This window comes from Cupressus sempervirens, chromosome 11 (assembly GCF_028749045.1).
Source record: "Cupressus sempervirens isolate cs-2001-9-10 chromosome 11, ASM2874904v1, whole genome shotgun sequence".
Lineage (NCBI taxonomy): Eukaryota > Viridiplantae > Streptophyta > Pinopsida > Cupressales > Cupressaceae > Cupressus > Cupressus sempervirens.
Window position 1 is genome coordinate 14662209 of NC_143128.1, and position 13545 is coordinate 14675753.

The window sequence follows — 13545 nt, forward strand, 5'->3', positions numbered from 1 at the left end:
ACATCAGAAAGATATTTATTTCATATGCAAAAATAAAATATGTTAGGTATTATGCTCATTATTTTCATTTGTTTTAATAGGAAACCCTCATCTTCTATAGACTTTATTCATCTCTTAATTTATTTTATTCCAAATACTTTCTTCCCATTATACTTTATAGCAATATTTATGACATGCATTTATTCCACTTATGGATCATTAAGTTACTTCCTCAACCCTGGACTTATTTTAATCTCTATATTTTATTATCCCTTGCATATAATATTTTACAATTTTTAAGGTGGCACACTCACCTTTATAGTTTGTTTCCATTCTAAGTTACCGATTCGGATGCAGATTCCGAAGTGGATTCCGGAAGCGGATACGGGATGCGGGGATTTTTATTTTTTTTGGATGCGGATGCGGGAGGAAACGTGTGTATATATATATATATATATATATGCAAAGAAATGCAAGAAATATCAAATATACTAATATATGTCTATATATATTAATATATAACAACTGAGATGAGTATTTAGTATTGAAGACCCAGTAAAGACATACAGTCTGCGTGAATACTTTTGGTCAAAGATTTTGATTAGCAGCAAATATTAAGAATCATACATCATAAACAAAGTTGTATCTACATACTGTTTAATAATCAAATATTCTAGGCACTAGCAATATCAAAGTTTGGCATTTAAAGAAAACATATATGTATATATATAACAAAGATAAGCAGCGTGTAAATAACATGAATGCTGGAAAGATAAATAACATGAATGAGTTTTACACTTTTCATGCAGCTGGGGCTGTGGATGCTCCTAGATGCTTCTGGAAGCTCTGTGGATGCTGGCCGGAAGCCACCGGCAGGCTCCCGGATGCGTTTGGAAGCTGGATACTGGCTTCCAAACGCATCCGGGAGCCTACAGGTGGCTTCCGGTCAGCATCCACAAGGCTTCCAGAAGCATCCCGCATCCGTCCGCATCCGATGCGGAAGCCTTTGCATTTCCAGACGAATCGGTATCCTAGTTTCCATTGTATGTTGCTGCTCTTACTTTAGTGCATTATATTTCCCTATTTACTTTCTTTATCTCTATTTTGCTCCCTAGTATCTCCTTATGTCTTCCTAGCCTAAAACTCTTCTTGAGTCTTGACCTTATTGGCGATCCCATATCCTTGTCTTTTCATTAATTTTTACTTCCCTCTTACCACTCGTTTTGATGCCTAATTTTCTCCTATGATATGGTATTAAAATAGGCTTTCAAAGAATGTGCTTTCGAAGGATGCAACATCCTTTTGTTCTTAGCCCTCGATCCCCATTACTTTCTATATCCTCTATCGGTCATATGTCCTTGGTCTACCCTTATACTTCTTAATTCAACTCTCTCCCCGATGCCACTAAAACTCCTTACCACTTATTCTATGCAATGGCTCATTTTTAGCTCTCCTTACCTTGCTTTGAGTAGGGACTAGGATTGAAAGGACACAAAGAATTGCATAATCCTGAACAAAACCTTGTGCCTTATCCATTGGGCTATAGAGTCAAAAGGTGGTAGAGGATAGGGAGTTGCTTTGCAAAAATGACAAGCCAAAGCTAACCAAACCTATAAGACACCTAAACATATTTACAAACATGTGCAGGGTGAGAAATATGAGCCTTTGTGAAACAAAGGCCTATGTTAATACAATGTGACTAGAAACAACTGCCACTTGTTGTGATGCCCCCTGTTAGGATTAGACTTGGTCATTACCAAATTTAATATTTATGTCCTAAGCTAAATGGATAAAGATATAACGATTCAGTCAAGACATTCAAAGTAAAGAGAATTATTCATTTATCTCATTAGATTAAGTTCTCTCTCTCTCTATATATTACTATTAACAAAACATACCAACCTTACTACCATTTAAATTTGATGAAGGATTAGGCATGTTATCAAGGTGCCTAGAGACCAATTACAATAGGCTCTGTCAAAGTTTACTGGTCCAATCCTGTATCCTATATTGGGACATGCACTTAGGGGTCATTAATTGTTGGCAGCTAATAATAATTCCTCATTTCCAAAATATTTTCATTACCTCAACAATTTACTTCATCACACTTGCCATTTTAGAGTTGCACTTTTTCTTAGGATTTGAAAAGATCGCATTTTGAAAGATATGTGACTTGGATACTGTTGCGAAGTTAGTGCATCCTATGACCTTACATTCTTAAGCAAAGGTTTTATTATGACCTTGACTGATTGACAATCAAGAACTCACAAGAAGGGGTGGCCTTTGTGTAGGTGGTGTAGTCGACAACTTCTCCTATGTTACAAAAAGTATGGGAATTCATGGATCTACTAGTCTCCCTAATAATTTACAATTTAGTGTGGTCTGTTGGTTCAAGAAGTTTGCAAGCTTTTGTATCATTAAGTTGGTAGGATTGTTGACTAACTCTCAAAATGATATAAAATGACAACAACAAAGGGAAAGGGTGAGCCAAAGAAGTTAGGTATGAGGATTTTTAATTGTGGAGAATTGTTGATCTATGAGTTGTGTCTTTGTGTAGCTAGCAAGTTGCAATACAACTAGGTGTAGTTGAAACTTGACTTTTTGACTTTTAATAATTTGTCTCAAGCTTTGGCTTTTTGCTATTAAGCCTTGTGACGTCAATCTTGTATCATGTGGTCATATGCCTAAATGAATCCATGCAATTAATTGTACCCTAGCTGCCAGTGGGAGAAAACCAATTGCTAATCTACATGCCTTTTCTTGTGCGAATTTTAGTGAATTTTATATGTTTGTCATCGTTTGATGAAATGTTAACTTCAAGTATGAAATTTGGTGAACACTGTGACAATTATTGAAAAATTAGTTTGTAAAAGATTAGTAAGAGGTGTTACCTAGGGACACATTTCTGATATAATTTGACTTGTCTAAAAGTTAGAAGCTTTTGGAAACCTGTCCTCTTTTTGTCCTATAAAGTTAATGTTTGCGTTTTGACAATTTTTTGACTTCCACTTTCATTTGGTCTCTCAATATAAATTATTTAACACGAACTTTATGTCAAGGTTCTATAATTTCTATAAGCATGCTTTATCCATGTTTTCATATGAATAGATAAAATATCTCTTTTTTGATTAAGTTGAACCCATTTTTGCCCACTGCCATACCTTGCCTTGAGAAAAAAATGTCTTGGAAAACTATTTACCCGTTTCCCCATATTGGAAACTTGGGGTAACTCATGCGTAAGGAATAATTATAAAACTTTAAATGAAACATTGCCACACTTTGTAAAGTTTAGACTAGGAAGCATTAAAAGAATGCCAACTCTTGCATTAAAATTTGAACTTTTTGAGCGAACTAAGAATAGCTATGAGAATTGCAAATGAAAAATGGAAGGTATCTTCGAAATTTCTTAAAAAAATTTATTTTTTATATATTTTTTATTAAAATTGCATTTGTTTGACAAATCTTAGATTGAGGTTTCTAGAGTTCACATTTTGTCAGACTGAGGAATTTTTTAAAGAGCTTTCTTGGATTTTATAAAAAGCAAGTTTTTTAATTTTCCGAAGAGTTTCAGCATTTTTTTAATGGAAAATTGTGTGAAGTTTATTTGAGACTTTTCTTTTCCCTATGCAATAGCTGGACTAGGGCATGCATTCATTGTATCCATGTTTGCATTGAGGACTTCTTGATCAATTTTTTTTTTCTCCATAGAAAATCGTGGTCTTTTGCTATTTTTTGGCAAATTTTTCAGAACAAATATTATGGTTTCTGCGGTTAGATCTTCATTTTTTTGTTTGAAGTTTTTCTATCAAAAAATTGTGGGTCTTGTTTCTGGTGTGAAGGAAGCTTTTATTGTTGGTAGTTTTTTTCAGTGTTTTAATACCACATGCCAATGTTTTCTTGATGATTGGAGTGTTTTGCACAATTTTCTTGCAAAGATGGTGAGGTTTGCACAACAATTATCTTGTTGTGATATGTTTTTTCACGAATATCCTGTGTTTTTGTAAAATGTTGTTTTCCCCTTTTCCCCACAATTTATGATTTTTTAAGCTTTGTCCATTCCCCCCCTTCAAAGTGTGCTTTTCTTTGTGGTGGATTTGCTGGTTTTTGACAATATTTTGAAAATTGCAGTTTTATTAATTTATCTCAAAATGAATGTTTTCGACAGTTTGTTTTTCTGCAAACTCATGTTTTTCTGTGTCTGACAAAATGTTTTGATGATTTTAAAAAAATGTGGTTGCTTGTAGGATGTTGTGGTTTCAAGGATAAAGTTGGTTTGTACAAATGACTTGGAGTTCATATTTTTGACCATTTTTTAACAAAATGATTGGTTGGTTTTGATGACTGTTGGCAACACTATTGTTGTTCAAAGTTGTGATGTTTTTTGAAGTTAATCCTAGTGTTTTTTGATAAAGAGATGTATAACTTTCTTACCTAACGTCATGTTGGGAAGGATTATGGTAACCTTCTTGGTCAATATATAATGATCTTATATAAAGTGGTTGGGTGACTGGAAGTCCAACTATGGATGGTCTTAGAAGCAGGCTCATATTGTAGAACCATCTTAAGAGTAGTCAACCTTCTATGCATTTATGATCAAATGACTTGCAGATCATGTCTTCTATAGGGTAGTTAGTAGAATGGCCATTAAGGGAGTGTGTTGCAGTAGTTATGTAATGTTCTATAATGGTCATTGAGTTTGGAAACTTTCCTCTTCGTAGTTAGTTCTTAACTCCTTATTTAGAATGGTTTTTTTTGATCTATTGTTTCCGTTTTAGAAACTCTGCATGTAATCTCTGATGGAATAATGTCATTGATGTTTAAAGCATTAAGGAGATTGAATTGTCATTGATATCAAATATTACATTAATTCAGCTTTATTAAAACTGATACAACATATATCTATATATTTATATGTATATATGTATATGTATATGTCTTTTTGTGTGTGTGTGTCGTATACCAGAACAATAAAAGAAATATTACATATAGAAGATAAAGCTACAGTGCCCATTCTTATAGCAGATAGAATCATGTATATACATATATACATCTTTGTGTATGTGTTGTATATCAGAAGAATAAAAGAAAGATTACATATAGAAGATAAAGCTACAGTGCCCATTCATACAGCAGATAGAATCATGGTGACAAAACATGAAAAGTCAGTATGCAGCAGATAGACTTTTGTTGTATATCAGAATAATAAAAGAGAGATTACGTATAGAAGATAAAGCTACAGTACCCATTCATACAGTAGATAGAATCATGGTGACAAAACATCAAAAGTCAGCATGCAGCAGATAGATTCGAAAGCCTTGAATGATTTGATGATACATCTTTAACAAGCCTACAGAGAAAATACATAAATTGACCAGTGGCAGCCAAAAAACAAATTTAGATAAAGGATATGAAAGTCACCGGCAGCAAAGAAACAAATTTAGATAAAGAATATGAAAGTCACCGTAGTCATCTATATTATAATGTAGCAACTTAAGTTATTGCGAGGATTTATATATATGCATCAAAGGCTTTTAGAAACAAATGTATTGCAGGTGTCAAACACAGAGTCTGAGGAAATTCATAAATGTAGAACAAGTGGCATCGGGAGCAGCCTGGTGAACAAACGCAGGCAGAGACGATAATGAAATAGAGGTGCCATCAGTTCTAAGAAATACTAGAACTATTCAGAGATTGATTTATAGAGGCAATGAAGATTTTTCTTCAGCACCAAACAACCATTTCTGAAGGCAGTAATAATTAATAAGATACAACTTGATGGAAAGGGCACATGCTGCTTAAAACAAAGATAACATATACGATAGGAGAAAAATGATTATCGCAGATCTTGGACAAAGATTGTGCAGCAATAAAAGTTGTCAATAATAGTGGTCTGTTTATTGAGACGAACAGAAATATGAAATGCTGTAGTGGCAATAAATAAATACAACATTGGTCAAGAGTCCAAATCCATGAGGTACGAACCGCGTATCAGAAGAATCATCAACTCAAAAAGTAGTGACTAAGTCATGAATGAAGAAGACTAAAGTTTTCAGAGATAACATTTGTAAAGATTTACAAAGTTGGAACCCGATAGGAACCACATCATCCAGTCCAGCCATGTGTCAGTGGCCTAAGAAGAATCACTGGTGGGGCGATCAAATAGTTATTACATTTGAACAGTTTGGACATTTTGAAACAAAAAGTGGTGGCAGCATAGGGAAGGACACTTAATAAAAGACTAAGGTGATATGATTGATTAAGAAGTGATTTGTATAAGGTGAAGCGTGAATGCTAGATAAGATTATGAACAGGAAACTAATTAAAATGAAGTGGGGTATGCTACTTATGGAGACGTCTTTTTACAAAGAGACATAGTGGTTCTTTGAAATGAAGAGAATATAAATATAGAAATACTAATAAGAAAATAATGAAATAAGAGAACAGTGGAAAGAGTTAAAGAGAAGTAATATAATCAGCATAAAAATTTGATTTATATATATATATTTCAGAGTATGGGCAGTGATTAGAAAAAGTCAGCAATTTGAGGAGTGTGAGTAGTATTGACCAAGTGAAGTGCATGTGTAGAAAAAGAGAATGCGATGAACTGTGAGGGGAGAAGAATTAAAATGAAGAAACTTAAAAGACAGTGCAGAATATATAAATATGTGTAGGCAGATATATATATATATATATATATATATATATATATATATATATATATACACACGCACATACACATATACATATATATAAATTTGAGAAAAGGAATAAAATAAATAAAAGATACATATAGATTTATCTTTTATATATATATATGATAAAATAAGAAGGAAGAGATAAGTAAGAGGTATAATGTGTACAGATTTAAAGAGCAGAATATAGCTAATCAAAAGAAGTATTCATAAGTATAGTTGTGGAAGAATTGTCTAAAGTGGCTAAAGAAGTGCCCATCATTGGTTGAGTAAGCAACATCGCTAAGGTGGAAAATAAGTTTGTCTACAATGGGTTGGCAATTACGAAGACAACAATGGGGTTGGTGCTTCCAGTAGGTCAGTACGTGCAAGTGTGGGAGTTGGAGCTTCCAGTGAGTCGATGCTCATAAACATAGGGGTTGGAGCATCTAGTAGGTTGGAGCCTACAAAATATTGTGAAAGTTTTAAATTGCAAAAGTTTTTATTATACCGATTCACCCCCCCTCTTAGTATAATCGTTTACTCTTCAATCTCTATTTAAGAAGTATTACTCTCCTTTGTTCGGAGGGTGTTCAAGTAATTACATAATGTTCTATAATGGTCATTGAGTTTGGAACTTTCCTTTTCGTAGTTAGTTCTTATTTAGAATGCTTATTTTTGGTCTTTTGTTTCCACTTTAGAATCTTTGCATCTAATATCTATTTAAGGAGTAGTACACTCCGTTGTTTAATATTGAATAGCAATTGATTATCATTTTTTAGCGCAAACCTAAAATTCTAATTTTAGGCCAATTTCACAAAATGCTAATTGTTGAAGGACTGGCTTCTTTAGATTTGGAAATATTCAGTGAAATATAGGGATGCATCCCCATCGCCCCCAAACCTTTGAGTTTTTGGTACAAGGACATCCAAGGGACATGAGGATGAGGATGCAAGGATAGGAAGATGTTCCCAGTATGGTTGGGGGTACATAGGTGTCCCTTGACCATCTTGAGGATGCTTGTGTGTCCCTCATTGGTGGACAAATTAGGAAAATTTTATTTATTAATCAAAGTTCATGTTTATAATTTTCTTTTTGGGGGAACTTAAAAAATAAAACTCAAAGGTCACACTGTTGCAAGATCCCGCAAGGGGAATTGCCCCTTGATCCCACTTGGGGTTGCCACCTCTAGAAGGGTGATTAGAGGCCTCCCTTCACCACATTTTGAAATTTTGTACTTGTTTTGGTACCCCACTACTCAATGTATCATCTTATGTTAATTTTGGTATAATAGAAATCATCCATTTCTCGATTCAACAATTTTATTTAGTATTCTATTTTGTAATAGGATTTAATATTCATTATTCAATGTTAATGTTCATTGTCCATTGGTTCAATGTTCAATTATTATTGTATTTGGTATTCGACATTTGCAAATTTACTTTTATATATATTTTCATTGCTAGCATTTTAGGTACAATGTGTACAATATTTAGTATATAAACATTGTTCCCCTTGTTGCCATCTCCAAATCGAGGCCATTTTCCCCTGTTTTGGAAACTCATCTTGTTGTCCTCAAAGGGTCGGCATAACGCTGGAAATATTGAGAGAATTGCATTGAGTGCATGCAACCACTATTTCCTCCTTGATGTTTACTATATTAAATCACCTTGGCAATAAAAAACATATATGTGATCAGTAAATAACCGAAGCCTAGATTAATTATTGTTATTTATTATAATTTATTATTTTTATGTGTTAAGCGAATTTGAACCCAAGACCTCCCACACGAGAGGCTCACAAGTTACTGTTGTGTTGTAGGCTCTTGTCTAAAAACCTATATATTTTTTCAAATCATAGTTTCTATAGAATACAATTTGGAGCTATGTTCCATTATCCTTGAAGGTAGTGTTACCTGCGGACGTGTCCCTAGTATATTCTCAGCCGTCCTTGTCCCGGAAACGTCTCGGAGACTTGGGGACACTTAGGGGGCCTTAACTTTGACTTCTAGAACAAATTAGACTTCCACAATTTTTTTTCCATCTTAGAAATTCATTCCGCTTTCCCTATCTTGAAAACTTGGGGGAACATAGCTTGAAGGAGATTAGGAGATTTAGGAAATAGCAAAGCATTCAAACTATCATTGAAGAGATTTTGGAATACCCACTTGAGAATAGAATTGTCTAAAACTCTATTCCTTTTTCGGGAATAAATTTTAAAAATCTTTTCCATACTCGAGAATTGTATTGCAAAGTTAAGTGAGAGCAATCATTTTGGGACTAAAAGCTACTTTGTTGGAGAGTGTTACATATGAGGGATTTAGAAGGGTAGGAAAACCTAATAAAAAAGTTGCTTTTGGTGAAGCCTTTGTGTGACATTCTTTTTTCAAACAAATGAAGATGGATTATTAGTAGGAAATTTTTTAATGTCCTTGATAGAGTAGATACTTGTGCTATCTTGGTTCCATCAAAAAAGTAATTCTTGCTTGATTCTATTTGTCGATTTCCTTTGTTATTTATTATCCGTGTTGTTTTCTAGGATCATTGCCATAATGTCTGGTGTGTACTTTCCAAATGATAGCGATCCTCTTGTATTTGTATGAGGAATAAACCAAGAGAAGAGACATGTCCCTTCATGAGACATGTCTTTTCATCAATATAATTAATATAATGGCAAACTTAATAAAAGTTGGCTTTACTGAGTTGGAGAAATCTTGAGAGCAAGTTTGGTTTGAGATCGACTACAACGATTTTCTTTCGTATTGTCTCCAATGAATTTGTGAACATAGATTGCTTGGACGAAAGCCTATTTAGATCCCACATTTAAAGCCCACTGATTTCACATGGCGCTCTTTTGGAACTCAAGTAACTTCCGGTGTCTAGGGCTTCTGCGTACTCAAATTTGGTGGGATTGAGATCGAGATAGTTGGGATCCATCCTGAATGCCACTTTGCAGATGTTGACAAACAAAAATCGCCATAGAACTGAAAATCAAGAAAACTCCCACTTTGAGAAGCTTGCTCAAGCAATGACAACATACAAGTTGACATCTTAGACTAAATGCAATCAATGACGAATTTTTTTAGTGATTTGGTAGGTCACAATGTTTTCTTTGCAATCTCCACAATCACTCATCTGTGTTGATGATGTCGTTGCCGAGCATGTCTTCCAAAATCTAGTCATAGATCCAATCTTTTTGATAATTCTCGAAGTGGGTGTTTAGGATATGCTCATTGTTTTTTGGATCAGCCATCACAATAGGTGTTATGGCACCCGCCTGCTCAACTGTAATGGTCACTGATGTGTTTTGTGAATTGTCGTGCGAACAACGAGAGCTGGGAACAATGGCTCGACTAAAAACCTTCTCTTTGAAAAATGGCTCAACAATGTTCCCTGAAAAATAATTTTCTTCACTTGACAATCTTGGTTAATGCATGCAACAACCCAATGAGGCATTCAATTGAGTTAAGGAAAAGGTGGAATTGGAATTGGTTTTCCAATTCCACCTTTTTAGAGAGAAGATAGGTATGCTTATTTTGGGCCAAAATTAGGATTTGCAAATTCTAATTCTACTTTTAGTTTTTACAAACAAACGACAAATTTCAGAATTTCGGTATTTGGATTTTTCAATTCCCTTTCAATTCATGCGACCAAATGGGCCCTCATGGAGTGTTGAGATAGTTTGACACCTTATCACACCTCATTCTTATACAGTATTACTTTAATGCCTTCGCTTAATAGTTATTCTACTAGCTACACCAAGATTGTCTTGAAATGTTACAAATTTGTTTGGACTCTAGGATATTATAACAATGTACGATTTCCTTCCAACATGACATTGGGAAATTAGGGCATCCCTGCTACTATCCAAAGACATGAAAAACATGGGATTAAGCATTAGCTTTCCACTTCTTACACCCCTCAGTAGAACAATGTTGTTGAGTGTAGTCACTAAGATGGCTCAATCTATGTTGGAGCATATAAATGTTCCAAGAAGTTTGGAGGGGTAGAGTATACTGCAATTTTTTTTTTTGACCCGGTCTCCCTCATAGGCTGTTAAGAAGATGACCCTAGAGGGAGATGGGTCTGGATAGAAGCTTGAAATTAGGTATTGGAAGGTTTCTGGCTTGACATCATATGTTTGGATTCCATCCAAGTGCACCAAACTGGATTACAAGAGTCAAAAATGATGTTCATGGTCTACAATGGTAACCACAAGGCTCGTCGTTGCTATTTCAGTCCAGTTTGGATGGAGCATCCATCATATTGATGTCAAGAGTGCATCCCTAAATGGTGATTTGTTGGAAGAAGTCTATATGATGCTACCTCCAAGTTTCAAGTTTATTGGTAAAGAACACTAAGTATGCAATTTCTTTAAAGCACTCGATGGCTTCAAACAGGCTCCTCATTCATGGTACATCAAAATTGATAAGTATTTGATTGATCAAGACTTTCAACAAAGTTCTTTGATTGCAATCTCTATGTCAAGAATGCCAGTGGTGAGATTCTTCTTCTTGAAATCTATGTTTATGATCTGATCTTTATAGGTAGTACATCACATTGGGTCAAGAATGTCGAATAGAGATTGTGCCAGACCTGATATGACAGATTTGGAACTTTTCCATTATTGTCTTGGTGTAGAGGTTTGGCTCATAAATAGCAACACATTCATTTCTCAGTCAAAGTATGCTAAGAGCCTGCTAGATAAATTTCGGCTGCAGGACTGCAAACTTGCATCTCCATCCTTGGAGAAATGGTTGAAACTATCAGGCAAGTCAAAATTGCTGGTGGTCATGTATTTCACTGCCACTAGGCTTAACAACAGTAGTGCTGTGAGCTACATTTCTTGCATCACGTCAGCCCCAAAAGATGAACTTTGGTTTGCACTGAAGTGTCTTGAGATATGTGATGGGCAATCATGACTCTGTCATTCTGTACAGTAGAAGCAAAGATCCTAGGCTCCTTGATTTTATACTCTGATTGGGTAGGTTGTGTTGTTGACAGAAAGTACTTCTTGGTATGTTTTCAGTTTGGGCATAGGTGCAGACACTTGGACCAGCAAGAAGCAGAAGACTGTAGCTCTTTCCCCGATCAAAGCAGAGTATTGGGGAATTGTTAAGGAAGTTTATGAGCTAGTTCGGCTTCAAAGGATGCTTGCTGACGTGCAAATGTCTCAAGTAGGACGTAGTCCCTTGTTTTGTGTAATCAAGTGGTGGTGAAACTTGTGAAAATTCCAACCTTCCATGAATGGACCAAGCATGTAGGCCTTTATTGTCATTTCATTTGCAAGCTTCTGGAATATGGATCAGTGATTTCATGCTGGAAGAGAACATGACCCTTGAAACCCTCGTGCAATTTCCTGAGATCATCGCATATTGGAAAATTTGTAGGTTCCATGATTTTTAAAAGAAAATTGCCAAAAATAGATTTTTTCAATTTTATTCAGAAAAATTGATCAAAATCTGGTCACAATTTTCAGAGAAGAAAACATGAATTTTTAATATGCAAAAAAATCTGTCAAAAAACCCTGATTTTATATTTAAAAAAAAACCTACAAAATTTCCAGTTAAAGAGACTGTAATTTTTATTATAAAAAAATCAACTGAAAAACTTCTCAAGGATGTGTTCGGTAATTATAAAAAAACAATAAAAAACTTCTACGAAATTTCCAGGTAAAGAGACTGATTTTTATTATAAAAAATCAACCAAATAACTTTGCAAGGATGTGAACAGTAATTATCTAATCTGATCCAGAGTTACTGCAAACACAAGTTTTAATAACTTGAATAATTGAGATAGTTGATTTAAATGACTGTTACAAACAAAATATAACAATATTTTTTAGTACCGATATGGTACCAAAAGCTTTGGAAAAAGAGGGCTTTAAACCCATATGGCCTAGGAGCCCTATCTCCTTCCATACGTGAGATAGCAACCCAAAATAGCTCTTTCAGAAATATGGTGCATGAACCTCTAATTGGTCATTTGATTGATCAGGAAGGTATCTGGTCAATAAAAAATTCCTGCCTAGTCCATTGAATGCATTTTCTTCTAGAAAGTTACAGAGGAGCACTAGAGGTTGTTCAACAACTCTCCATCTTGCAGCTGATGCTTGTTTTGTCTTTGGATTTTATAGGCTGTGACAGCACTTAGTTTTGAGTTTCCTTCCCAAGAAATATTTCATGCTTTAGATATTATCAAGCCTTGAACAAACCTCTTTTTCTTTTTCAAAGAGAATCCAAATTGGTTTTATTTGAGAGCAGAAACTAATTTGTAGTCATTCCGCTTTCTTAAGTAGCTATTTTCTAGAAATAGATATTTAAAGTCTTAATGGTTCCATTCTTTTAGATTAAGCTAAAGAGCTTTCAGCTTATTAGTAAAGAACTACAATTTCATACCAAAGAACTCATGCTGATTTTTCCAATAGAAGAAACAATTTGGTCAAATTTAGGATGAGCTAACCACATTTTCCATAAACCTAAATGACATTACCTAGGAAAGAATCGGTCAATTGTCAAGGAAACTGTATATGTGCTTCCCTTTGTTTGTAGATGACACTAGATCAAAAAGGTTTCCTTTCTTCTGTTAGTCTAGAATATAAGCCAGTTCCTCTTCTGCTGAGAGTAAAGGTAATGATTGCTGATTGTGAGGATCTACTTCCATGTGCAAAACTAATTTATGAATGTGGAGCTGACTGACAATAACTCCTAAGGAAGAGGACATATGATTTTCTAATAGGGTAGATAGCATTTCACGTAGTACCAACTAGATCATAGGTGTAAACAGCATAAGGAACCAAAGCAATGTCATCTTTGTGTTTTGAAATTGTTTTACAAGGCATGGTTGCTGGTCACTAGAACTTGTGGCAAAATTGATTGCTGATTATTTGGTGATTA

At 34.6% G+C, this 13545-nt stretch overlaps 1 protein-coding gene across 14 annotated transcripts in view; it reads left to right on the forward strand.

Moving 5' to 3' along the window:
- Nucleotides 1-13545, forward strand: part of PRP40A (pre-mRNA-processing protein 40A) — a 34939-nt gene that overhangs the window by 18861 nt on the left and 2533 nt on the right. The window lies entirely within an intron of this gene.